The sequence below is a fragment of the Felis catus genome, chromosome D3 (genome assembly GCF_018350175.1).
Source record: "Felis catus isolate Fca126 chromosome D3, F.catus_Fca126_mat1.0, whole genome shotgun sequence".
NCBI classification, from domain to species: domain Eukaryota; kingdom Metazoa; phylum Chordata; class Mammalia; order Carnivora; family Felidae; genus Felis; species Felis catus.
In genome coordinates this window covers 30,511,356-30,539,286 of record NC_058379.1, presented here as the reverse complement: position 1 = coordinate 30,539,286, position 27,931 = coordinate 30,511,356, and the positions used below count along the sequence as shown (strand labels likewise).

General features: G+C 46.3%; 2 protein-coding genes across 25 annotated transcripts in view; both read left to right on the top strand.

The window, feature by feature from the left end:
• LOC123381124 (ankyrin repeat domain-containing protein 26-like) overlaps positions 1-27,931 on the top strand; it is a 297,965-nt gene that overhangs the window by 70,895 nt on the left and 199,139 nt on the right. For 14 of the 16 annotated variants that reach the window (XR_006587703.1, XR_006587709.1, XR_006587696.1 and 11 more), the window contains one exon: positions 1,402-1,562. The exons of the other annotated variants lie outside the window; for them this stretch is intronic. The gene's annotated coding sequence lies outside the window, so the exon portion shown is untranslated. Of the gene's footprint in view, positions 1-1,401; positions 1,563-27,931 lie in introns of those variants that run through there. 16 annotated transcript variants of the gene reach the window in all.
• Positions 23,603-27,931, top strand: part of LOC123381123 (small G protein signaling modulator 1-like) — a 72,805-nt gene continuing 68,476 nt past the window's right edge. For 5 of the 9 annotated variants that reach the window (XM_045041245.1, XM_045041239.1, XM_045041243.1 and 2 more), the window contains exon 1: positions 24,029-26,075. The gene's annotated coding sequence lies outside the window, so the exon portion shown is untranslated. Of the gene's footprint in view, positions 23,847-24,009; positions 26,076-26,384; positions 26,447-27,931 lie in introns of those variants that run through there. The other 4 variants (XM_045041242.1, XM_045041241.1, XM_045041240.1 and 1 more) reach the window with 4 other exon arrangements.

Below are 27,931 nucleotides of genomic sequence, written 5' to 3'. Positions count from 1 at the left end.
TTCTTTTGTTCACAAATCTGTTAGGAAAAGTGCGGCCAGGACAGCTAGTCTCTGCCCCGCTCAGCTTCAGGTGGGGCAACTGAAAGGTCTGGGGCTGGATCCATTTGAAGATTTGTTCACTAACGTCTGGTTGTTGATGCTGGCTGTTGCCTGGGACTTCAGTTCATGGGGCAGCAGGAACACTTTAAACTGACACACCTAGACCCTCTTTGTGGCCTAGACTTCCTCACTAGATGGGGAGCTAGATTCCAAGTAAGCAGCCTGAGATACAGAGCAAGGCAGAACCTGTGTCGCCTTTTGTCACCTAGGCTTGGAATACACACAGGATCATAGTCACATATTCTGTTCATTAGGAGCAAGTCACTAAGGTTGTTCCATGGCCTTTAAGTCTATATATCTGTTATTATTTGTGGCGATAATCTTCCTTCACTGGTGCCATCCCTATGGAACTGTCAACCTGCACAAGTCTCAGATAAGGTGTGCTTTATCAAATTGTTGTTTCTGCTAGAAGACCCAAAAAGACCCAAAAAGCCAAAGTCGTCTTAGTAATGCTTGGTTAAGTAATTAGAGGTCATATAGCTGTCACTTGACAGGTAGCGGGCTTCAGTCTTCACTCATTGACTTTGTCATTGCTTTTGCCCTTGGGTAAAACTTCAAATTCCTTAGCATGGAATGAAAACACCCAAATCAGTTTGCTTCTTGCCAGATTATTCAGCCTTGTCTCTCACTATTTGCCCTACTCTGCTGCTTGGCTCTAGCACCTTGTCAAACTAAACTACTCATAATTGCACAAGTGTTCTTCCTCACATCTAGCTCTTTGTATGTGCTTCTTCCCTCTACCTAGCATACTTTTTCCTTGTCCTTCAGGTGTCAGCTTACATATCACCTTCACCAAAAAGCAGACAATATTGACGCAAAACTGGGATGTCCCTTCTGTATGTTCCAGTAGTGCTGTGCTTTATACCTGTCACTTATATCTGTATACTTGGCTCTGTTTGGAAATGCCTGTTTGATTTTTCAGTTTGTAGTTGATGATTGTTCAGGGTGGACTGTGTCCTCATCTTGTAATTTCACCTTGTAATGAAAAAACCAGAAACTCTGACATTTAGCCACAATAGCAATTAATTCAGTGTGCAACCCTGAGCAAAATATATTTAATACTAATCTTGGGTTTCATATTGCAGTTGTACGTAGTTATTTTTCATTTTCCTTAACACCTTTTCATAAAGGCCCCAACTTTCTCTTTCTCTTTTTTTCTTTTCTTTTTTCTTTTCTTTTCTTTTCTTTTCTTTTCTTTCCTTTCCTTTCCTTTCCTTTTCTTTTTTCTTTTCTTTTTTTTTTAAGGACTTGTAGTGAAAAGTATTTTGGAGAAAGGAGATAATTCTTTCTTTTCCTTTTCAGCTGCTACCGAATTTGAATGAGGATCCTGTAGAACTCCTTTAAGTATCTACTGATGATTCAATTCTAAATCAAGATCCAGTATGGAAAGCGTCACGAGAATGTGTACAGATTTTGAACAAAAATTATATGATTTGAAAAATAAATAGAAAAAATTTACTGGATGCTTACAAAACATTGTCATTCTTTCCCAATTGAACACACTATATGGCAAAATCTTGGTTAGAGGAAAATGTTTTGTATCATGTGTGTAATGAAAATCTGTATAATATTTTAAACTATGTTTCTTGGCATCTCATTAACTTTTAAGCACATTTTGTACGTGGAAACCAGCACTAGAGGGTTTGACATACATCAGACTGTTCCACAGCCAAGTTGTCATGAATACTTCAGTAGTGTTCATGGATGGCTTTTTTGTATTTTCCAATTTTTATCACTATATGTGGGCCTAAACATTTAGATGTTAGTTTGATGTATTCCTGCTATGGCTATTGCCAATGTTTGTACATATTACAATTTTTTATAGTGCCATAAAACCTATCTATAATTTTAGTTGTAAACACTGATTCATAGCTCTTTCCACATGGAGAAATAAGATTTGCCTAAGGCTTTTCACTTTTTCTATTTATGTATGTATGTATGTATGTATGTATTTTTGATTTGCTTTTTGGAAACAAAGTTAGAGAAAAGAAAAAATAGAGAAAAAAAAAGAACTCACTCCCCCCGGCCCGAGAGCCATTTGCAGGTAAATTGCTAATGGGATGCCCGATTCCTGTAGCATTTAAATCCTACAAGTCAGTACATTCCACATAACTACCATACAACCTTCACAGTCAGAACATTAATACACTCGACACTTGAACAATGGGGTTAAGGGCTCTGACCCCTGCCCCCCACAGTCAAAAAGCCATGAACAACTTTTGAGCCCCAAAGACTTAACCACTGCTACTACCAATAATCTTTTGTATATGATCTGTATCGTACCATATTCTTAAAATAGAGTAAGCTACAGAAAAAAATACCATGAAGAAAATTATAAAGTACATTTCCAGTACTGAAAAAAAAAAATCTGCGTGTAGTCAGTGCACCCATTAAAACTCTTTTGTTCAAGGGTTCAGTATAATTCTATCATTTATTCCTCATAATTCTTTTTAAGTTTGCTCACTTATCTGTAGTATACGTAATACCAAGGAAGGTCCTGTCCAGAGCCATGTATTGAATTCAGTTGTGTGTCTTAGTCTTTTTCACTCTAGAACAGTTCTTTTGTCTTTCCTTGACTTTCATGACCTTTAACCTTTTGACAAGTAAATTCCAGTAATGTGGAATGCTTTCAATGTGGAGTTTTCTTAGGTTTCCTTATGGTAAAATTCAGATCATACATTTTTAGCAAGAGTATCACTACAACCTACTCTTTTCATTGCATCCTATCGTGTGACCTACAATTTTGATTTGTCCCAGTACTGGTGATGTTAATGTTGGCCACCGGAGGTAGTATCTGCCAGGTTTCTCGCCTGGAATGTTAACTTTCCACTTTGCAATTATTTAGTATTTTGTGGGGAAGTACTTTGAGACATGTACATATCTCCTTTCTCAGACACCCTGTGCCAGGCCACCTCTTCTGTATAGAGGTACAGACGGTTTGCCCCCCTGCAGGTTCTGAAAACCCACGCTGGGCTATTCTTCCCCTGTGCAGATGCCTCCCCACCCTGTTCAGTCTGTGATACTTCATTATTCTATATCATTCACTTTTCAGGGATGCTCTCACTTGAGCTCCAACACTGTGCAGGGTGACTGTCCCACATGTAATGCCTTCCCCATTCTGTCTAAGCTCCAGCACCTCACTCTGGACCCCCACAACTCCATGCCTCTGTTTCTAGTACTGGGAACTAAACTGTTGGGGATGAGAAAGAAGAAAGGAAGGAAGGGCGCCACAGGTCTTCTTTAATCAACTTGGCAAGCTCTCCAAAGCCGTTTCTCATTGGAATTGCATTGAATCTGCCAATAGTTTGTAAGGAAAGACATTTCTTATACTGATTTTTCCAAACAACTAGTCTTTTAATTGTCTAAGCTTATTCCCCACAATATATTGTTTCTTACTCGAGTGTTTTATCTGCAGATTCCTTTGGATTTGGGGCATGCAGCGACATACAATCTATAAATAGTGGCATTTTTGTTTCCAATTCCTAGAGCTTTCATTTTTTTTTTCTTTCCTACTACAAGAATGACGTTGAGTAAATGTGAGGATAGTGAGTGTTCATGTCTTCTTGAAATTGCAACACGTAAAAGTAGTTTTCTAGAACTATGTAGATAGTGGGGTTTTTTAAAGTGTATATCTTTTATCAGTCTCTTAGTTTGTTCTTGCCGTTTACAACAGAGCACCATCAACACAGTGTCTTACAGCCACACACATGTATCTCACATTTTTATGGGTCAGAAGCTGAGCAATGGCTTAGCTGGGTCCTTTGTTCAGGTTCTCACAAGGCTGTACCCAAGGTGTCCACTAGACTGCGCTTCCCCATTTGGGTGCTTCGATGGGGAAGAATCTGCTTCCAAGCCCATTGCGTTTGTTTTTAAGAGAATGTCCTTGTGACTGTACGACTGGACTCATTTCCACAGCTCTTTGCTAGTTGGAGGCTTAGGTCCTAAGCGTTCCCAGACACTTGTCTTAGTCCTTTTGGGCTGCTCTAACAAAATACCATAGGCTTATGAAAAAAAAGTTTTATCTTTCACAGTTCTGGAGCCTGGGGAGCCCAAAATGAAGGCACTGGCAGATTCAGTGTCCAGCGACGGCCTGCTTCCTGGTTCATGGACGCTGGTCTTCCTGCTTGGCGCAGGGCCAAGGGAGCTCTCCCAGCCCTCCTTTATAAGGGCACTAATCCCATTCATGAGGGCTCCACCTTCATGACTTAATCACTTCCCAAATCCCCCACTTCTAAATACTATCACGTTGAACATTAAGATTTAACACATGAGTTTCGGTGAGTGGGGACACAATATTCAGCCTAGAGCAAGGCTGTTCCTTGTTCGTGGCCATGTAGACTTCCTCGATGTGGCCGCTTAGTTTAGGAGGCCAGCAAGGAGAATGTCACTTCAGAGAAGGCTCAGTCCTCCTTGAAGGGTGTTCACGTGATCAGATCAGGTTGGCCTAGCATAATCCTCCTTTTGATTGACTCTGAATTAACTGAATTAATCATGTCTGCAACATTCCTTTACATTTGCCATATTCTAATAGCTAGAGTCAAGTCACAGATCTTAAGAGACAAGAATTATAAAGAAAAGGTGACAACACTAAAGGGCAGATATTATGGAGTCACTTAGGGTCTTTCTGCCACAAGTATATTGAGGAAGTTCCCTTATAATACTAGTTTTCTAAGTTCTGTCATGAATGAATATTGAACGTTAACAGATGTTTATTTCACGTCTATTGAGATAGGTTTTTTAACTGTTTATTTTTGAGAGAGACCAAGCAAGCCAGCAGGGGAGGGGCAGAGAGAGAGGGAGACAGGATCTGAAGCCAGCTCTGCGCTGACAGTGGCGAGCCCAATGCGAGCCCCACGTGGGGCTGAAACTCACACACTGTGAGATCATGACCTGAGCCTAAGTTGGATGCTTAACCCACGGAGCTACCCAGGCACCCTGAGGTAAGTTTTTAAAATATTTGTGAATGGGGGAGGGGCCAAGATGGCAGAACAGCATGGAAGTTGTGTGTGTGTCTCCCATCCATGAAATACAGCCAGGCCAACACAAAACCATCCTACACACCTAGAACACTGATTGGAGGACTAACACAACAATCTGCACAACCTGAACCACAGAATTCAGCAGGAATTTACCCCAAAAGAAAGAGCATGAAGAAACGACAGCCAGGGATTTAACCCACACAGATAGAAGCAAGATGTCTGACCCAGAATTTAGAATCACGATAATAAGAATATTAGCTGGGGTCCAAAATAGATTAGAATCCCTTTCTGCAGAGATAAAAGACGTAAAAAATAGCCAGAATGAAATTAAAAATACTATAACTGAGCTGCAATCACGGATGGATGCAGTGGCGGCAAGGATGGACAAGGCAGAACAGAGATTCCGCGATATAGAGGGCAAACTTAGAAAGAATAACGAAGCAGAAAAAAAAGAGGGAGATTAAGGCAAAAGAGCACCATTTAAGCATTAGAGAGACCAGTGACTCATTAAAAAGGAACAAAATCAGAATCATAGGGGTCCCAGAAGCGGAAGAGAGAGAAATAGGGGTATTAGGGTAATGTGAGCAAATCATAGCGGAAAACATGTATGAAACCTGGGGAAAGACACAGACGTCAAAATCCAGGACGCACAGAGGACCCCCATTAGATTCAACAAAAACCGACCATCAACAAGGCATATCAGAGTCAAATTCACAAAATACTCAGGCAAGGAGAGAATCATGAAAACAGCAAGGGGAAAAAAAAAAAAGTTCCCTAACCTAAAGGGGAAGACAGATCAGGTGCAGCAGACCTACCCACAAGAACTTGGCAGGCCAGAAAGCAGTGGCGGGATATATTCAGTATGCTGAATCAGAAAAATGTGCGGGGGCGCCTGGGTGGCTCAGTCGGTTAGGCGTCCGATTTCAGCTCTGGTCGTGATCTCGCGGTCTGTGAGTTCGAGCCCCCCGTCGGGCTCTGTGCTGACAGCTCAGAGCCTGGAGCCTGCTTCGGATTCTGTGTCTCCCTCTCTCTCTGCCTCTCCTCTGCTCATGCTCGCTCTCTCTCTCTCTCTCTCTCTCTCCCTGTCAAAAATAAACATTAAACAAATAAAATAAAAAATAAATGCAGCCAAGAATTCTTTATCCAGCAAGGCTGTCACTCAAAATAGGAGAGAGAAAAAGTTTCCCAGACAAACCAAAATTAAAGGAATTTGTGACCACTAAACCAGCCTGCAAGAAATTTTAAGGGTGACTTTCTGAGGGAAGAAAAGATGAAAAAAAATTACATATACATACATACATATGTATACATATACATATATATATGCATATATATATATATATATATATATATATATCAAAAGCAACAAATATCAGAAAGGACCAGGGGCGCCTGGGTGGCGCAGTCGGTTAAGCGCCGACTTCAGCCAGGTCACGATCTCGCGGTCCGTGAGTTCGAGCCCCGCGTCAGGCCCTGGGCTGATGGCTCGGAGCCTGGAGCCTGTTTCCGATTCTGTGTCTCTCTCTCTCTCTGCCCCTCCCCCGTTCATGCTCTGTCTCTCTCTGTCCCAAAAATATAAAAAAAAAAAAAAAAAAAAAAAAAAAAAACGTTGAAAAAAAAATTTAAAAAAAGGACCAGAGAACACCACCAGAAACTCCACGTCTACAAGCATCATAATGGCAATAAATTCATATCTTTCAGTACTGACTCTAAATGTCAATGGACTCAATGCTCCAATCAAAAGGCATAGGGTAACAGAATGGATAAGAAAACAAGGTCCATCTATATGCTGTTTAGAGGAGACCCAGTTTAGACCTAAAGACACCTTCAGATTGAAAGTAAGGGGATGGAGAACCATCTATCATGCTAATGGTCAACAAAAGAAAGCTAGAGTAGCCATACTTATATCAGACAATCTAGACTTTAAAATAAAGACTGTATCAAGAGATGCAGAACGGCATTATGGCATGCTCAAGGGGTCTATCCACCAAGAAGACCTAAACAACTGTTTATGCGCCAAATGTGACAGCACCCAAATGTGTAAATCCATTAATCACAAACATAAAGAAACTCATCGATAGTAATACCATAATAGTAGGAGACTTCAACACCCCACTCACAGCAATGGACAGATCATCTAATCAAAACAATCAACAAGGAAACAATGGCTTTGAATGACACACTGGACCAGAGGGACTTAACAGATATATTCAGAACATTTCATCCTAAACCAGCAGAATATACATTCTTCTCTAGTGCACATGGAACGTTCTCCAGAATAGACCATATACTGGCACATAAATCAGCCCTAAGTAAGTACAAAAAGATCGAGATCATACCGTGCGTATTTTCAGACCACAACACTATGAAACTCGAAGTCAACCACAACAAACAATTGGGAAAGGTAACACATACTTGGAGACTGAAGAACATCCTACTAAAGAGCGAATGGGCCAACCAAGCAGTTAAAGGGGAAATTGAAAAGTATATGGAAGGGGCGCCTGGGTGGCGCAGTCAGTTAAGCGTCCGACTTCAGCCAGGTCACGATCTCGCGGTCCGTGAGTCCGAGCCCCGCGTCAGGCTCTGGGCTGATGGCTCGGAGCCTGGAGCCTGTTTCCGATTCTGTGTCTCCCTCTCTCTCTGCCCCTCCCCCGTTCATGCTCTGTCTCTCTCTGTCCCAAAAATAAATAAAAATGTTGAAAAAAAAATTAAAAAAAAAAAAAAAAAAGAAAAGTATATGGAAGTCAATGAAAGGGATAACACCACAACCCAAAACCTCTGGGACGCAGCAAAGGTGGTTATAAGAGGAAAATAGATAGCAATCCAGGCCTTCCAAAAGAAGGAAGAGAGATCTCAGATACACAACCTAACCTTATGCCTTAAGGAGCTGGAAAAAGAACAGCAAATAAAACCCCAAACCAGCAGAAGACAGGAAATAATAAGGATTACAGCAGAAATTAATGCTATCGAAACAAACAAACAAACAAACCACAAACCCCACAAAAATACCAGTTGAACAGACCAATCAAGCCAGAATCTGGTGCCTTGGAAGAATTAACAAAATTGATAAACCACTAGCCAGTCTGATCAAAAAAGAAAAGAAGGAAAGGACCGAAATAAATAAAATCAAGAATGAAAGAGGAGAGATCACAACCAACACAGCAGAAATAAAAACAACAATAAGAGAATGGTATGAGCAATTATATGCCAATCAAATGGGTAATCTGAAAGAAATGGACAGATTCCTAGAAACATATACACTACCAACACTGAAACAGGAAGAAATAGAAAATTTGAACAGACCCATAACCAGTCAGGAAATCGAATTAGTAATCAAAACTCTGCCAAAAAACAAGAGTCCAGGGCCAGGTGGCTTTCCAGGGGGGATTCTCCCAAACATTTAAGGAAGAGTTAGCACCTATTCCCTTGAAACTGTTCCAAAACATAGAAATGGAAGGAAAACTTGCAAACTCTTTCTTTTTTTTTTTTTTTCAACGTTTATTTATTTTTGGGACAGAGAGAGACAGAGCATGAATGGGGGAGGGGCAGAGAGAGAGGAAGACACAGAATCGGAAACAGGCTCCAGGCTCTGAGCCATCAGCCCAGAGCCTGACGCGGGGCTCGAACTCACGGACCGCGAGATCGTGACCTGGCTGAAGTCGGACGCTTAACCGACTGCGCCACCCAGGTGCCCCGCAAACTCTTTCTATGAAGCCAGCATTACCTTGATTCCAAAACCAGGCAGAGACCCCACTAAAAAGGAGAACTATAGACCACTTTCCCTGAGGAACGTGGATGCAAAAATTCTCAACAAGATATTAGCCAACCGGATCCAACAATACATGAAAAGTATTACTCACCACGACCAAGCGGGATTTATACCTGGGATGCGGGGCTGGTTCAATATCCGCCAAACAATTAACGTGATTCATCACATCAAGAAAAGAAAGGGCAAGAACCGTAGGACCCTCTCAATAGACGCAGAGAAAGCATTTGACAAAACACAGCATCCTTTCTTGATAAAAACCCTCAAGAAAGTAGGGAGAGAAGGAGCATACCTCGAGATCCTAAAAGCCACATATGAACAACCCGACGCTAATATCATCCTCAGTGGGGAAAAATGGGAGAGTTTCCCCCCTAAGGTCAGGAACAAGACAGGGATGTCCACTCTCGCCACTGTTACTCAACATAGCATTGGAAGTCTTAGCCTCTGCAATCAGACAACACAAAGAAATGAAAGGCATCCACATCGGCCAGGAGAGGGTCAAACTTTCCCTCTTCGCAGATACTCTATATGGACACGATACTCTATACAGAAAGCCCCAAAGAGGCCACCACGAAACGGCTCGAATGGATTCATGAATTCGGCAAAGTTGCAGGATATAAAATCAATGCGCAGAAATGGGTTGCATTCCTATACGCCAACAACGAGGCAACAGAAAGAGAAATCAAGGAATCGATCCCATTTACAGTTGCACAAAAAGCCACAAAATACGTAGGAATAAATCTAACCAAAGAGGTGGAAAATGTATATACTGAAAACTATAGAAAGCTTATGAAAGAAATGGAAGAAGACACAAAAGAATGGAAAAAGAGTCCATGCTCCTGGATAGGAAGAACAAATATTGCTAAAAGGTCGATACTACCCAAAGCAATCTACATGTTCAATGCAATCCCTATCAAAGTAACACCAGCATTCTTCACAGAGCTAGAACCTATAATCCTCAAATGTGTATGGAACCAGAAAAGGCCCCGAAGAGCCAAAGCAATCTTGAAAAAGAAAACCAAAGCAGGAGGCATCACAATCCCAGACTTCAAGCTATACTACAAAGCTGTAATCATCAAGACGGTATGGTACTGGCACTAGAACAGACAGATCAATGGAACAGAATAGAGAACCCAGACATGGACCCACAAACATATGGCCAACTGATCTTTCACAGAGCAGGAAAGACTATCCAATGGCGTAAAGACAGTCTCTCCAGCAAGCGGTGCTGGGAAAACTGGACAGCGACATGCAGAAGAATGAACCTGGACCACTTTCTTACACCATACACAAAAATAAACTCAAAATGGATGGACGACCTCAATGCAAGACAGGAAGCCATCAAAATCCTCGAGTTGAAAGCAGGCAAAACCCTCTTTGATCTTGGCCGCAGCAACTTCTTATTCAACACGTCTCCGGAGGCAAGGGAAACAAAAGCAAAAATGAACTACTGGGACCTCATCAGACTAAAAGGCTTCTGCACAGCGAAGGAAACAATCAGCAAAACGAAAAGACAACTGGCAGAAAGGGGAGAAGGTATTTGCAAATGACATATCAGATAAAGGGTTAGTATCCAAAATCTACAAAGAACGTCTCAAACTCAACCCACAAACAACAAATAATCCAGTGAAGAAATGGGCAAAAGACATGAATAGACACCTCTCCAAGGAAGACATCCAGATGGCCAACCGACACATGAAAAAATGCTCCACATCACTCATCATCAGGGAAATACAAATCAAAACCACACTGAGCTACCACCTTACGCCTGTCAGAATTGGCTCACATTAACAACTCAGGCAACAACAGATGTTGGCGAGGATGTGGAGAAGGAGGATCTCTTTTGCATTGTTGGTGGCGATGCAAGCTGGTGCAGCCACTCTGGAAAACAGTATGGAGTTTCCTCCAAACACGAAAAATAGAACTACCCAACGACCCAGCAATTGCACTACTGGGCATTTATCCACGAGATACAGGTGTGCTGTTTCTAAGGGACACATGCACCCCATGTCTATAGCAGCACTATCAACAATAGCCAAAGTATGCAAAGGAGCCCAAATGTCCGCCGATGGATGAATGGATACAGAAGATGTGGTATCTAGATACAACAGAGTATTCCTCGGCAATCAAAAAGAATGAAATCTTGCCATTTGCAACTACATGGATGCAACTGGAGAGTATTGTGCTAAGTGAAATTAGTCAGTCAGAGAAAGACAAAAATCATATGACTTCACTCGTATGAGGACTGTAAGAGACAAAACAGATGAACATAAGGGAAGGGAAACAAACATAATATAAAAACAGAGAGGGGGACAAAACAGAAGAGACTCACCAATATGGAGAACAAACTGAGGGTTGCGGGAGGGGTAGTGGGAGGGGGGATGGGCTAAATGGGCAAGGGGCACTAAGGAATCTACTCTTGAAATCATTGTTTCACTCTGTGCTAATTTGCATGTAAATTCTAAAAACTAAAAAATTAAATTAAAAAAGTAAAAATAAAAAAAATAAAGTATTTGTTACTGTGGGGAATTACATTATTTGCTCATGTTAACCCAACTTTGCATTTCTCAGAGTAACTGAACATAGTTGTGATTTCATTCATTTTTTTTTCTTTTCATTATCTTATTTTATTTTTTTTATGTTTATTTTTGAGAGAGAGAGAGAGACCGAGCGTGAGCAGGGGAGGGGCAGAGAGAGAGGGAAACGCGGAATGTGAAGCAGGCTCCAGGCTCTGAGCCTTCAGCACAGAGCCCGACGCAGAGCTCAAACTCAGGAACTTCGATATCATGACCTGAGCAGAAGTGGTCAGCCAAGTGAGCCACCCAGGTGCCCCTATTTTATTTTATTTGGGAGAGAGGTGGGGGGGGAGAGAGAGAGAGAGTGCACACGAGTGGGGGAGGGGGGCAGAGGGAGAGAGAGAGAGAGAGAGAGAGAGAGAGAGAAAGAGAGAGAGAGAATGTTAAGCAAGCTCCAGGCTCGATGCGGAGCCAGACGAAGGGTTCAATCCCATAACCCTGGACTCATGACCTGAGTAGAAATCAAGAGTCACATGCTTAACCCATTGAGACACCCAGGCGCCCCTCAGGGCCTACATTTTCATTTGGCACTGGGCCCCACAAATTCTGTCACGGCAAAGTCCCCACCAGGCCACGTCCCCCCTCCCCGCGACCCCACCCGCACACTAGTCTCCCTCAGAATGAAATGCAAACTCCTCTCTGGGCCCACAGACCCCGCCAAGCTGGTCCTCGAATCTTTGCTGCCCTCGCCGTCCTCATCCACTGGGCTCCAGTCACAGTCCCCACCTTTCCGTCGCAGGGTCCTCCCACTGGCTGCTCCTGGGCCTGGAATGTGGCTGCCTGCTCAGAGGGGCCCTCCTGGCCCTCTAGCTACAGCGGCTGTCCCCCGCCCGGGTCTTCTGCTCCTTGGCACTCAGGCACTCACAGTGGAAGCTAGCCGGCTCCTTGTTTACCTGTTCGTGGTCTGTCTCCCCCACCCACACCCTGGCGCTCAGAATGTCAACAGGAGAGCAGGGTCATCTTAAGCCTGTAAGCCTCAGTCACTGGTCACCGGTCGCGGTGGCGCCCCAGCCCCTACCCCCTAGGACAAAGCCTGGCCAGGAGCAGCGCTCCCTAAACAACTGTGGCCTGACGAGGCACCTTGCCTGAGAAGTGATGACAGACTCTGAGTGACAAGTACCGTCTAGTGTGGGGCGGCAGGCCCGGCCAGTGCCAGCCCAACCTGGCAGGGTGTTCTCCCCTGATCCTGGGCCCAGACATCCCGCCCCCCCCGCCCCGCCCCCCCGCACTCCCCACCTGGATCCTCAGTGCCGCTGAGATCAGCACAGGGTGTCGGGCAGTGCCAGCCCCTCCCACCAGGTTCCCCCTCCCCCAGGGGGACAATGTACAAAGGGCCACTTCAGCACGGAGCTTCAGCTCCATCTCTAGCCCACAGGCCTGAGGTGGGGGAGGGGAGGGGAGGGTGTGTCCCAGGCGTCCTCTGTCCTCAAGGAGCCTGCTCTAGCACAGGGCCAGGAGGGTGACAGATTCAAGCTGTAGTGCGGAGAGGCTTTGTTCCAGGAGCTGCGCCTTGAGGCCTGGGGGAGATGCCCTTGCACAGCGAGGGGATGAGACACATCAAAGCACAGGGTAGGCGTGCCGGGGCAGAGGGCGGTCCCTGGGGACCCAGGCAGCGGGAGTGGAGTGGCGCTCCCCCATGTGGACAGGGCACAGTTGCGAGGTGCAGCCCTGGCACTCAAGAGGCTAAGGTGCCTGCAGGATTAAGGGAGAGAGAGGAACAGACCCGGCGGGGTCTGGGCCAAGCTGGAGGACAGAGGCCTGGGCTCAGAGTCGGCTCCCATCCTGCCTGGGACCCTCCGCCGCAAAACCAGCCACAAAGAGCTGATAACCCGAGATGTGACCATCCATCCAGTCTCCCAGGCCAGGAGCCCGGCACTCATCCTGAATCTGGCTTCTCGCTGACCTCGCGCTCCCCATCGCCAGGCACGTCTCTTCCGTGCCCAGGTACTTGTCGTCCCACCCGGCCCCCTGTGCCACTGACCCACGCTGCCTGCGCCACCACCCACGCTCACCTGGACAAGAGCAGCAGCCTTGCCAGGGAAGGGGCTCCTGGCTTGAGCCCCACGAGCCAAGCAAAAGCCACATCTGATGCTGCCCCTCTCAGCATGGAACACCTGCTCCCAGGATAAAGTCCAAATCCTCTAGGAGGCTCCAAGTTTCCGTGTCATCTTTCACTCCCTGCCCAGGGAGGCTCAGCTGAACTGCACTTCCCCCAGGCTGAGGAAGGACTGAGCTGCCTCACCCCTGGCCTGCCCCCCAGGGCTCCTCACCCCACACTGGGCGGTGCTGCCCAACTCTCCTGGGGCCCCAGCACAGAGCCTGATGCAAAGGAGGCGCTGACCTTGGCCTGTTGAATGAATAAACGACACCCTCTCCACCTGGCTGCCCATGACAGTGCCCCTCACAGGAAGATATTGTGTTTGTTGGTCTCAGTGTCTGAAGACCCTTCTGGAAGGGAGCCCTGGTCGCCCATGTGCAGGGCTAGGGCTGACTAGGAGGAAGGGGTGCATCGTGCAGCATGGAGAACAAAGAGGCTTTGGCCTTGGGGAACACAGCAGGGTCCGTTGAATGCCATGGCTAAGGTGCCCATAGGGGCACAAGGAGGACCACCCCGCCCCGGCCACCGCCCACTGCTTCTCTCTTCTTCCAGAATAGCATGAGCACACGGACTTGCAGTGCCCCCAGCCCCTGGCTTCCCCGGCTCACATCCAGCCCTCACGGGATCCTCATCGTCACCGGGTAAAGTGAGCCTGGCCCACCAGCTGACATCAACGCCCCCGTTTTCCAGGTACACAAACTGGCACAGCGGCCAAGGATTTCCCGAGGCCTTCTCAGGTGCTGGGCTCCCTACACTCATCACCTCATGCAGACCTCCCCACAACCCTGTGGAGGAGTCTCCCCATTTGACAGATGTGGACACTGAGACTCAGAAAGCAGACTTGCTTGGGGTGGTCCAGCCACCGGCAGATGTGGGCCAAGCAGTCCTGACCACAGCAGGGACCCTGGGCAGACACCAGAGGGCCTGCTGAGCCAGATGCCAGCACTGCCCACCCCATCAGCGCCTCGCTGTCCTTGGGAGCTTGCTTGTGCCAGCTCGCTGGGATGGCCTGACACCTCACCTCCACCCGGCCCTCCTTCCCTTCGTTCACGTGGGTCACTCCCGTGCCTGACCAGCCCCCCCCCCCACAACTCTCCACCCGGACCAGGCGCTCACATCTCACAGCCTCTGCTCCAGCCATTCCCTCTACCCAGAGTGCCCTTCCCTTCAGTGCTGAGCAAGCCAACTCTTCCAGCAACTTCTCTCTCCTCCCTGGGCTGCCAGAACCTCTTCCAAACCTTCCCAAGACCCTGTGCCTATCTCCTCAGCACCCGGAGGCCTGGATCTTCAGTACCTGCCCTGCCCGGGGAGGTGACCCGCCAGTATCCACAGCTCCCCATCAAGGCAGGTCAGGACTGCTGTCCCAGGAGTGGCAAGGAGTGCTATGGGGATGGGGCAGTGTCAGTTCTGGGGGGCCATGGAGGGGTCTCTCTGGGGTAGTATTCCTGCCCACAGGCCTTGTAGGGAGTCTTCCAGAGCCAGGAGAGTCACCTGACCTCCCGCCACCAGGGCTGGCTGAGACCCACCTTTGCTTCTCGTGGCACCCCAGCTCAGGCTCCACGGTTCCCACTTACACCCAAACACCCCTCCCCACCCCAGCTTCCAGAACTCTCTATTTGCAGATATTGATAGCGCCCTCCCCCAGCCAGGTTCCCTTCCCCACCCTGGGCAGTGCAGTGAAAAGCGCCTGAGCCTCCACGCACCACCCTCCCCCCCTCGCCCCAACCCCAACGGAAGGACTAAGGGTGTTCTCCCCACGCCCCTCCGCCTGGTCCCCACAAGCAGCCACATTCCCAGCCTCCGCACCCGTCCTGTTCTGGAACCGCGCCTGAGGCTTGGGTGGTGGGGGGCACAGCGCACAAAGCGCCTTTTGAGCCCAGAGCCTCGGGGACGCCCCCTGCCCAGGCCGAGGGAGGGGATCCAAGGCAAGAGGCTTTGCCCTCTGGGGCCTGGGAAAGGTCCTGGGGGCAACCGGGCTGGGGGGGGGGGGGGCGGGCGCAGTCGGAGCCCAGTAGTCTCCCTGGCATCCCGCCCCCCTCCCTGTCTGGACGTCCCCAAACCCCAGCCGGAACTCCCGACCCCGCCTCTATGGTCAAGCTCAGGGACGGAGGGGGCTGTGCGAGCGGTGACGGCGTGGTGGGGGGAGCGGTTGGTGCGCCGCGAGCCCGGAGATGGAGGCGGAGGGCCAGGAGTGCGCGGATGCAGGGGCTGCGGCACGGGCTCCCCAGGATGCCAGGGTCAACTCACCCATCTCCCACCGCGTCTCAGCAGCGGGGGGCAGCAGCTGCGGCGGCGGCGGCGGCTCCGCGGCCGCCGGCGGAGAGATGCTGGCGTCCGCCGCAGCCTCTCGCCCCATCTCGGGGTCCGGCGGCGGCTTCGGCGGGCTCCCGGGAACGCAGGCGGCGCGGCCCGGCCCGGCCCCTATCTCCGCCCCACATCCCCACCTCCACCCCGTCCCGCGGTCCAGGCACGGCCGCCTGGCTGCACCCCGGGGCCGCAGCGGGGGGCCGGCGAGCGGAGGGGCGCGGGGTAGGGGCCCCCTGGGAGGCGCGCGTGGGGGGAAAGGGGTGTGGAGGTGAGGCCCGAGCGCGGCCAGCAGAAGTGCAGGCTCCTGCTGGGCTTGGCGTCTCAGGCCCCGGCCCCATCCCCCACCGGATCCCCCTCCCCTCCTTTCGCAGCGCTGGGGGCAGGTCCCGGGGGCGCCTCTGGCCGCAGTCTCTGCCCACAGCTCCGCGCCTCCCGCGTGTGCGATCAAATGGGTGTGTGTGTGTGTGTGTGTGTGTGTGTGGCGTGTGCCAGGGTCCGCGTGTCCGATTCTGGTGTGTGCGTGGATGTGTGCGCCCCTGTTCTGCTGTGTGCATGGGACTGTGTGACCTACAGCTCCCGGGAGTGCATGGGCGTGTACATCTGTGGTAAGGTGTGTGCCCCGTCCTGGAGGCCCTTCCTGCGTGTACCTGAGCCGGGATTGTGTGCACATGTACGTGACCGCGTGGAGGGGCCTCTGGGGCCTGTATGCTTGCGTGGCTCTGGGCAGCTGTGCTTACGTGTACACCCATCCATGATCGTGTGCAGAGGCCTGGGCTTCTATTGTGGTGCGTGCATGGCGCTAGGCCTTTTACAGAGTCTACACACGTCTGTGTCTGTGCAGGTGGCCAGAGTATACCGCCACTGGTCCACGGGCTTTGTCCACCTGTATCCTTCTGAGTCCTTCCATCGCTGTGTATGTCCAGAGTCATCATGGCCCCGTGACTCCTGGCCCTGGAAGTCCAGGGCGTAAACCTCCCCCTCCCTCGCCCCCCTCAGCGGGCACTAAAACTGCCATGGTCGTTGCTCTGCCCACCTCTTGAGTCTCCTCTCCTGCCATCTGGCCACCAGCGGTTCTCCAAGCGCCCACCACTTCACACTCTGGCCCCTCACGATCTTGCTTCGGGCCTCCCAGGAGGCCTCCCAGGCGGCCCCCACGTGCTTCCCGCCCTTCTGGAAGTTCCTTCCTAGGCATTCCTTGATTTTATACATTGCTACTCTCCATATGCTAATATCTTGGTGAGGATTTTCTTGTCTCTATTTATGGATAATAATAATGCAAGGAATTTTGAACACTTTAACTTGACTTAACATCGCTCTGCACTTATGTGTGTTGTTGCTTTGTTTTAAATCTGTCTTGGGTCTTTAAAAAATACTCAACATTTTTGTAACTGATATGATACGTCCAATGTTCATTTCAACTTACCTATATATTTAATTATTTTTTTCCTCTCCTTGCATCTTAGAATTTCTATCTGGGACCATTTTTCTTCTGTTGGTTTATGTACATACTTCCGAATTTTCATGAGTGAGAATGGCCTGGTAATGAATCTCTGTTTAAGAAATGTTTTTATTTCCTCTTACTGTCTATTCATTTTCACTGAATAGACAGTTCTAGGTGGGTAGTTATTTTCTTTGATCATATAGGAAGGGTCATTCCACTGTCCTTTGTCTTTCTCATGCTATTGAGAAAGTAGCTGTCTACCTGTTTCTCCTTTGAACATAATTTATTCCCCACCATGCCCCTTCCCTGCACAATCTTCGGTTACTTTTTGGATTTTAGTTGTTTTTTGTTTGTTTGTTTGTTTGTTTGTTTGTTTTTTAGTGTTTACGTATTTTTGACACAGAGAGTGAGAGAGAGCGCGCGCGCGCGCGCGTGCACACAAGTGGGGGAGGGGCAGAGAGAGAGGGAGACACAGAATCTGAAGCAGGCTCCAGGTCCAAGCTGTCAGCGCACAGCCCCGACGTGGGACTCATACTCACAGATCGCGAGATCATGACCTGAGCCGAAGTCGGATGCTCAACTGACTGAGCCACCTTTGTTTTGGGTTTACTGCAGTTATGTTATTATGTGTCTAGGTTTTGATGTCTTACCATTTACCTTAATAAACAATGAATATTTTGTAATTTGGATTCATTTGGCATTTTGAATCTGTGATTTGGTGTCTCAGATTAAATATATTTAGGCTTTCTTATCTAGCTTCCCTGTTACTTAACGTCTCTGGTGTATCCATGGTTGTTTTGTTTTGTTTTGTTTTTGGTCTCTTTCTTACATTCTCAATTATTTCTTCTATTTTCCTTGTTAATTGTCATTTATGCTGTATCCAATCCACTGTCTATGGAAATTTTGGTTGTTGCATCTTTAAAACAGTTTTCTTTGGGTCTTTAAACATATCTAAAGGGGTGCCTGGGTGGCTCACTCAGTTAGGCATCCAACTCTTGATTCCAGCTCAGGTCATGATCTCAGAGTTTGTGGGTTTGAGCCCTGGGTGGGACTCTGGGCTGACTGCATGGAGCCTGCTTGGGATTCTTTTTCTCACTCTCTTTCTGCCTCTCCCCTGCTCATGCTCCCTCTCTCAAAATAAGTAAACTTTATTTAAAAATCTATTAACATAATATAGTTTTTTACTCTGTGAAGAATATATCTTTTATATCATTTACTGAGGACGTGCTTTTAACAAGATGTAAAGGATAAGGGTAGGGATCACAAGTCAGAAAATGGGAATGACTACACTTTAGCTCCTTTTTTGTTTTTCAGTGTTAAAGTGTACAATGTGATGAATTGATATATGTATACATTCTGAAAGGATTTCTATGAGCTGAGCAATTAATATATTCAATCCATATACATATATGTATATATATATATTGGTGAAAACACTTAAGTTTTCGTTTGCTAGCAAATTTCAATTATAGGACACAGAATTATCAAGTATAGCCCCCATGGCATACATTAGATCTTCAAACCTTGTTCATGTTATAACAAAAGCTTATCTGCTTCTATCAACCTCTACCCATTTTCCCCACTCTCTAATCCGTGGCAACCAGGGATGTGCATATATATATACATAGTGTGTGTGTGTGTGTGTGTGTGTGTGTGTGTGTGTAACATTTACTTTATCCCTCAGTCCATCAATGGAAGCAGGGTTTTTTCCCATACCTTGGCTATTGCAAATAGTGCTGTGGTGAACATGGGAGTGCAGATATCTCTTTGAAATAATAATTTAATTTCTTTTGGATAAATATACTCAGAAATGGGGCTGATGGGTCATATAGTAGTTCTATATTTTTTTATGAGAGAAAGAGAGAGAGAGAGGGAGAGGGAGAGAGAAGGGGCAGAAGGAGAGAAAGAGAATCTTTAAGCAGGCTCAATGAAAGGCTAGATCCCATGACCCTGAGATCATGTCCTGAGCTGATATCAAGAGTCGGGTGCTCAAATGACTGAGCCACCCAGGTGCCCCAGGGTAGATCTATTTTTAATTTCTTGAGGAACCTCCATAGTGTTTTTAGTGGTAGCAGGACCACTTTACATTCCCACCAACAGCATATGAGCGTTTCCTTCTCTCCTCTTGTTTTTTGGATAATAGACATCCTAACAAGTATAAAGTTGTGTCTCATTCTCTGTTAATCAGTGATGTTGAACACATTTTCCTGTATGTGCTGGCCATTTTTAGGTCTTGGAAAAAGGTCTATTCAGGTCTTTTGACCATCTTTCAATTGAGTTTTCTAGCTAGTTATTGCATTGTATGAGTTCCGTATATGTTTTTAGGTATTAACCCCTTATTGGTTATGGTTTGGACATATTTTCTCCCCATTTCATAAGTTGCCTTTTGAAAAACGTTTTTATTTGGGCTCAGTTGGTTGGGCATCCAACTTTGGCTCAGGTCATGGTCAAGGGTTCGTGGGTTTGAGCCCTGCACTGGGCTCTGTGCTGACAGCTCAGAGCCTGGAGTCTGCTTCAGATTCTGTCTCCTTCTCTCTCGGCCCCTCTCCTCTCCTGCTTGTGCGCTCGCTCTCTCTCTCTCTCTCTCTCTCTCTCTTCAAAAATAAACATTAAAAAATAAAATAAAAAGGTTTTATTTTAATGAGCCGGTGTTCATCATAACAAGTGCCTTCTTTAGTCCCCATCGCCTATTTCACCAATCCCCTCCACCCACCTCCCTTCGGGTAACCATCAGCTCTCTGTAGTTAAAAGTCTGTTTCTTGGTGTCTCTCTCTTTTTTTTTTCCCTTTGCTTATTTGGTTTGTTTCTTAAATTCCAAATATGAGTAAAATCAGAGTATTTGTCTTTCTCTCTTACTTAGCCTTATAGTCTCTAGTTTCATCCATGTAATGGCAAGATTTTGTTCTTTTTTGAATGTTTACTTCCCTTGCTCTAGGAGATACATCTCAACAAATGTTGATATGACTGATGTTAGAGAAATTACTGCCTATGTGGTCTTTTAGGATTTTGATGGTTTCAGGTCTCACATTGGGCTCTTTAATCTATTTTGAGTTCATTTTTGTGTATAGTTTCAGTAAGTGGCTCAGTTTTATTGTTTTACAATTGGCTGTCCTGTTTTCCCATCAGCATGTATTGAAGAGACTATCTTTTCCCCCATTTTATGTTCTTGTCTCCTTTGTCATAGATGAGTTGACTTAATAAATGTATACTTACTTCTGAGCTCTCTTCTGTTCCATTGATCTATTTGTCTTTTTTGTGCCGGCACCATACTGTTGTGTTTATTTCTTTTACTTTTTATATTCTCATTGTTATTTCTTTTTCTTCCTTTTCACTTTAGAGTCTGTCTGCTTTTATTTCTTTTTCTTTTTTAGTACCATCTTGTTTTGATTACTACAGCTTTGTAGTATATCTTGAAATCTGGAATGGTGACACCTCCAGCTTTGTTTTTCTTTCTCAAGATTGCTTTAGTTATTTCAGATCCACTGTGATCAAGAAAAAAAGAGAAAGACCCAAATAAATAAAATCAGAAATCGAATAGGAGAAGTCACAAAAGACACCACAGTAATACAAAGTAGTATAAGAGAATACCATGAACAATGATATGCCAACAAATTGGACAACCTTCAAGAAATGGATAAATCCCTAGAAACATGTAATCTTCCAAAACTGAATCAGGAAGAAATAGAAACTCATCTCTGATTTTGTTTGTTTGAGTCTTCTTTTGTTTTCTTTTCAGTGCAAAGTTTCCTCAACCCTTTCTTTTAAAAACCAGCTTTTAGTTTTGTTCATCTTTTCTATTGCTTTTCTGGATTCTCTTTTCTTTCTTTTTCTTTCTTTCTTTCTTTCTTTCTTTCTTTCTTTCTTTCTTTCAGGTTTGTTTGTCTGCTGTTTGTTTATCTATCTAATCTATTGATCTATCTATCTATCTATCTATCTAAGTATCTAGGCTGAGAGAGAGGGAGAGAATCCCAAGCAGGCTTCGCACTGTCAGAGTCCGACATGGGGCTCAGTCTCACGAACCACGAGAACATGATCTGAGATGAGATCGAGTCAGATGCTTAACCAACTGATCCACCCAGGTGCCCCATCTGCTGTCTTTCTTTCTGCTTTGATCTTTATTATTTCCCTTCTTTTCCAATATTTACTCATCGATTTTCTGTCTGGATGACCTATCCTCTGTGGAAAGTAGGGTATTAAAGTCTTCCATTATTGTATTGTTTGTTTTTCTCTTCAGGTCTATTAGTATTTGTTTCATATAGGTAGGTGTTCTTCATGTTGGGTGTGTATATATTTATGAGTGTTATATCTTCTTAATCAATTGACTCCTGTATCATTGTATAATGACCTTCTTTGCCCCTTGTTACTATTTTTGGCTTCAAGTCTGTTTTGTCTCATGTAAGTATAGCTACCCCTGCCTGCTTTCTTTCGGTTTCCGCTTGCGTGGAATATCTTTTTCTATCCCTTCCCTTTTAGGCTGTGTACATTAAAGCTGAAGTAAATCTCCTGTAGGAAGCATACTTTGGGTCTTATATATATTTATCCATTCAGTCACTCTATGTCTTTTCATGGGAGAAGTTAATGCATTTCTTAAACAAGTTTTATTTGAGATGGGGGGAGAGGGGTAGAGGGAGAAAGAGAGAGACTCTCAAACAGGCTCCATGGCGAGCAGGGAGCCCCTGACGTGGGGCTCAATCTCATGGCCCTGGGATCGTGAGCTGAGATGAAATCAAGAGTTGGGCACTTAACCAACGGAGCCACCCAGGAATCCTTTCAATACATTTTCGCTTAGAGTACTTACTGATACGTAAGGACTTGCTTAAGCCATCTTATTGTTTCCTGGCTGTTTTGTGGTTCCCTTCTACCTTTCTTCCTCTTTTGCTGCCTTCCTTTCTGAACTGATGTTTTTCTTCAGTGGTATGCTTTGATTCTCTTCTGTTTATTGTGAACCTATTGTAGGTTTTTGCTTTCTGGGTACCATGAGACTTGCACGAAGCATCTTACATATATAACAGTCTATTTCATACTGATGACAATTAAATTTCAATCACATACAGAAACCCTACCCTTTTGCCTCCTCCTTTTATATTCTTGATGTCAAAGTTTACTTCTTTTTATGTTGTATATTCATTAATAAATTATTGTGCCTATAGCTGTTTTTTTAAACACTTTGTCCTTTCACCTTGAAACTAGAATTAAGTAGTTAACACACCATCATATTGGCGTAGGAGTATTCTGAATCAGAGTATGTTTGTCTTTACCAGTGTGCTTTATATTGTCATGTGTTTTAACGTTAGTAATAAGCATCCTTTCATTCCAGCGTGAAGGACTCCTCTCAGGATTTCTTACAAGACAGGTCTAGCGGTGGTGAGCTCCCTCAGCTTTTCTTTGTGAGGGAAAGTCTTTATTCTGCCTTCATTTCTGAAGACAACCCTGCTAGTTAAGTCTTCCTGGTGGGCAGTTTCTTTCCTGTAGTACTTTGACTATATCACTGCATTCTCTCCTGGCCTGCAAGCTCTCTGCTCAGAAATCTGCTTTAGCTTTATGGGGTTTACCTGGTATGGGAGTTTTGTTTTGTTTTCTCTCCCATTGCTTTTTAACTTATTTCTTTGATTTATTCAGTTTTATTATAATGTGTCTTGGAGAGGATTATTGTGAGTTGAAACTTCGTGGTGATTTATTAGCTTCATAAACTTGGACGTCCAAATCTCTCCCCTGGTTTGGGAAGTTCTTAGCCATTATTTCTCTGAATAAGCTTTTTTATCCCTTTTTCTCTCCTCCTTCTGGGACTCCAATGATACTTACATTGTTTGTTTGGTTTGGTTTTTTTGGTGGGGCCTTAAGTTTCATAAGTTTTCCTTATTCTTTGCCATTCTTTTTTCCTTTTACTCTCCTTATTTGGATAATTTCTCAAAAAAAAATTTAATGTTTATTTATTACAGAGTGAGACAGAGCACAAGCAGGAGAGGGGCAGGGACAGAGGGAGGCACAGAATCCAAAGCAGGCTCCAGACTCTGAGTCGTCAGCACAGAGCCCGATGGGGGAATCTCACAAACTGCGAGATCATGACCTGAGCCGAAGTGGGACATTTCACTGACTGAGCCACCCAGGCGCGCCCATTTAACTGACTGAGCCACCCAGGCGTGCGACGACGGCGGCGGCGTGCGGCTGCGGTGGCGGCGGCGGCGGCGGCTTGAAGCGTCGAGTGGCGGCAGCGTGCGGCGGAGGCGTGCGGCTGCGGTGTACGGCGGCGGGCGGCGGGCGGCGGCGGCGGCTGGCCTGAGCGGCGGGGCGGCTGCGCGTGGCGGCTGCGCGGCGGGGGCCTGACGTCACCGGGCGCTCGGCCCCGGGCCCGGCGGCTGCAGCTGCGGAGCTGGAGAGCGGGCACCAGCAGTCTGGGCTGAGAAGGCAGCCTGCGCGGCCATGGCCTCCGGCGCTTCAGCTAAGCCGGCGCAGGGCGCGGGAGCGGCGGCAGGGCAGCCCCGGGCCCCCACCCCCAGCGCTTGGCTGCCCGGCTGCCCCCTCGTCTCGTCCCACAGAGGCGGACACTCCCCAGAGGCTGCTGCGCACCGTCCAGAAGGAGGTGGGTGCCGGAGGCGGGGGCGGGGTCGCGATCCTGGGGGAGGGGGCTTTCAAGCCCCCGGGGAAGGGTCTCCGAAGGAGAGGTGGCCGGTGGCGGCGGCGGGGACGGCCATTGCGTGTTTGGGGCTCACCTCGCTGGGTATTTACCGCCCGCGGAACTGGAGGCGGGTGAGTTTGAGGGTTGGAGTATAGGAGGACTCCGGATGTTTTTATGCTGTATGCAGGGGCGGGTGCAGCGGGAGGGCCCCCCGGGTGTGGGGCACCCCTGGATATGTCTGGGTCGGACGTCCTCTCCTGGAGGAGCCGGTGGTTGGAGCTCAATGAGGTGAGGCAAGCGCCTGGGGCTGCTGACTGGGCGTATTGGGTGGTGGGGGGCTGAATGGAGCTGCAGAAGGAAGACCAGACTTCGGAAGGGGGAAAGGTTCACTGTGGAAAAATGCCCCTCATCCCAGATCTCCCCTTTCCCGCAAATTGTCAGTGCTTGGAGCCACCCCCAGGAGCCAAGAGACTCCCCCCGCCCCCTATCCCTGAAAGCCCCTGGCAAGTGGGTTACTCCATTTGTGGGCTTGTCCCCTGCTGTTTTGGCAGGTGCGTTTCCCTTACCCCCTACCCCACCCCCACATGCAGTCCAGTGAGAAGCAAGCAAGGTTCAACTGTCCCTCTGCCCCTTCTCTCTCCTTGGGGCCAACTGGGAACCCAGTCCAGCCTTCAGTTTCTAGCCCTGGACTGCCCGCAGAGGGGAGAATCCATAGTGGTTGGTTCCCGGGAAGCGTTTAGATGCTTGGACTGTGTGTGTGCGCGTGTGTGTAAAGCATGCACACGTCTATGTGGGCGAGGACATGTGGCTGTGAGTGTGTGCCTCTGAGCATGTCTGTGCATCGGTCTGGAGATATCCGAGTGTATCTTCTTACTGCGTGTACATGGGTCTGTGTGTTTATGTGTTTTCATGAGTATGAGGTGTTTCTGTGTGATGCATGAGTCTCTGTGTACATGGGTGAGGCCGTGACCATGTATGTGTGACTGTATGTGTGTCTATTGCCTTCCTTATGTCACTTCACACCCTGGGACCCCGTCACTGCTGAGCTGCCTCACTCCTGTATCTTGAGTCCTCAGCCTGAGACCACAAATGCCCTCAGACCTTGGGGGCTGGCCTCATTTCTGTGCCTGTGTATGTGTGTTGAGGGTGTCCGCATCTGGTGTCAGCACTGAGCACCAAGAAGCCCCTCCCCGCCTGGTGGCAGACAGCCACCAGAGGACAGGCTTGAAGCCTGGACCTGTTGCTGCCCCTCCCTGCTCAGAAAGCTCGGGCATATGTCTGCGTATAGGTCTCTACGTGTGGCATGTCCCACATGCCACATTCAATATTTTGTACCTGCTGACCATTTTTCATACGTTATTCGTGTAATTCACTCGCTAACCTATAATTTTGTAGTACCCTTCTGGTTTTGCTTCCTTTACGTTCATCCTAAATTGCTGCCAGGGTGACCTTTCTAAAATATACTTGTGACGATGTCACTCCTCTGCTTATTCAATGCATCCCTATTACCTGAAGGAGAAAATTCATGTTCTAGCATAACACTGCTCTTTTTTTTTTTTTTTTTTGGTTTCGTCCTGATGTTCCAGTAATATCTGTCTATCCCATTCTGAATAACCCTGCTCCAGTTTTGCCATATTGCACAGGTGTTGTCACTTACTATATTATTTCATACTTGATCTTTTTGCTCATTCTAGAATGCCCTTCACACCCTCCCTGTGCACTTTGTGTGTCATTTACGATACAGCCCTATCTTCCCAGCATTTGCTGACCTTCCCAAATGTAAGTGTTTTCTCCTTTGTGCGTTCACTGTACGTTATTGACTTCCCTTGCAGAACTAGTGGATGGTATTTTCCTGTCCTTACCTGTTTTCATGCATCTCTACCGCTACTAGCATATAGAACAGACTCTGTCTTTTATTTATATTTCCAGCTCTGCCCCGGATCGTGGCTATGACTTGACAGATACAGTATGTGCTTGTCTTCCTGAGTGGGTGAGTGTGTGACCAAATGAATTAATGTGATATTTTTCTGAAGTTGTGTTTTTGTTTAGTACGGTTTTTCTAGGAAGGAACGGCAAAGTCAGCAATGGAAGCAAAGGAAAATGGTGTTGGTGTTACTGAAAATGTGCCACCAGAACAAACAGTTAATGACAGTTTGACTTCTGCTGGTGGAGTGCATAAAAATTACAGAAGTGGTAAGTTAGTGAATCTCTGTGAGTTGTTTTCCTATGATTAAATGCTAGTATGAGAAAAATCTGAAAGTATGTAGATCCAAATATATTATCCTTTTTTCGTGAAGATATTTTTCTGTTGCTATCTTCCTTTATAAGTATCCCAAGTACTACCCCCTTTTACTTCCGGAGAATCTTGAACCCCCTGAACACCTTTTCTGCTATTGCTTTTATTTTATTGAAATATTCATGAATGGAGATAGACTTGTGTATGTGTTTAAAATTCATAGTAACACATGTTTTCATTAATTTATCTGTGACCGTATTCTATAGATATGATGTCAGCATTAGAATTAGGAGAAGAGGAAGATGTAGAATCACTTTCTCTTCCTGAGGTGTTGTCTTCTTCTTATTTTTAAGTATAAGCATGGAATGATGTTAAAACGTCCAAGAGATGCTTTGACTTTACTCTCTCATCTCTGCATTTGCCCAGAGAAACGATTTCCTTCTGTGTTTTCCTGTATGTGATAAAACAATTATGTGTTAATTATGACCATACAGCATAGTAGAGTTCTGCTAATTTGCAGACGTAATGAAAGTTGTGTAGTATTAGTGCAGAAAACGAAGGCTTGGAGGGAATGAGTTTGGGTTTTGGAGTTAAGTTATGTGAAACACTAAAGAATTAGTCTAGGTCAACTTGTGGCCAAGCGTATGATCCTGTGGTGTATATGGATGTGTCAAACTCCTACTGACATCCAGAAAGAGCTTGGGTGATGGTGTTTTACAACTTGAACTTTCAAAAGATAATGCCTGGGACTTGATAATAATATATTAGGATTGTCAAGTAGATCTACAAGGAGCATTGGGATTATGATGACCCCAGTTTGGTTTAGTGGTGCTTCAATAAGTAAAACCCATTTTGGAGAATTAAAATAACATCACAGTCATACTCGTAGTAATAAAGTAAAGTAATGATGACCTATTCTAAGGTAACAACTAGGGAAGGAGTTAAAAAGGTCCTGATCTCTTAGGCTCAGGCAGCTGCTGCATAATGCTACAAGCAGTGTATTTGAAATCAAAAGACATGCTAGCATCTTGGTTCCGTCACTTCCTAGCTGTGGGATCTTGGAAAAACTTGCTTGAATGTCAGTGACCTCATTCCTAAAAATGGCACTAATTCCCACCTCTTGGTTATGTGTAATGAACAAATGTGGCAACGTTTTGTAAACTGCAAGGGGTGCTATAGAAAGAGAAGAGAAAATGATCACAGTGGCATGTATTGACTTACTTAATATCGAGGATACTTTTTGGGTGAATGTTTGTTTATTGTTGAGAGGGGGGTGGGGGGACAGAAGATCCAAAGCAGGCTCTGCACTGAGAGCAAGGAGCCCAATGCAGGACTTGAACTCATGAACTGTGAGAACATGAGCTGAGCCAAAGTTGGGCGCCTAATTGACTAAGTCACCCAGGCCCCCCCAAGAATACTTGTTTTAAATGTGAAGATGTCTGAAGGCCAATAAAATGGCCATAGTGTCCAAAAAGAATGGGAAAGTTAGAATGGGTTTTGGATTTTCTAATTTGGGGCTGTGTTAAGTTCCAGTAATCTCTTAGTAGAGACATCATATAGGTATATAGTTGACCCTTGAACAAGATGGGTTTGGACTGTGGAGTCCACTTAGACACAGATTTTTTTCAATAAATACAGCACCATCCTGTAAATGTATTTTTTCTTCCTTATCATTTTCCTTTTCTTGTTTTTTTTTTTAATTATTTATATTGAGAGAGAGAGGACAGAGCACGTGAGTAGAGGAAGCGGGGGCAAAGAGACAATCTTCATCAGGCTCCACATTGCTAGCGCTGAACCTATCATGGGGCTTGAA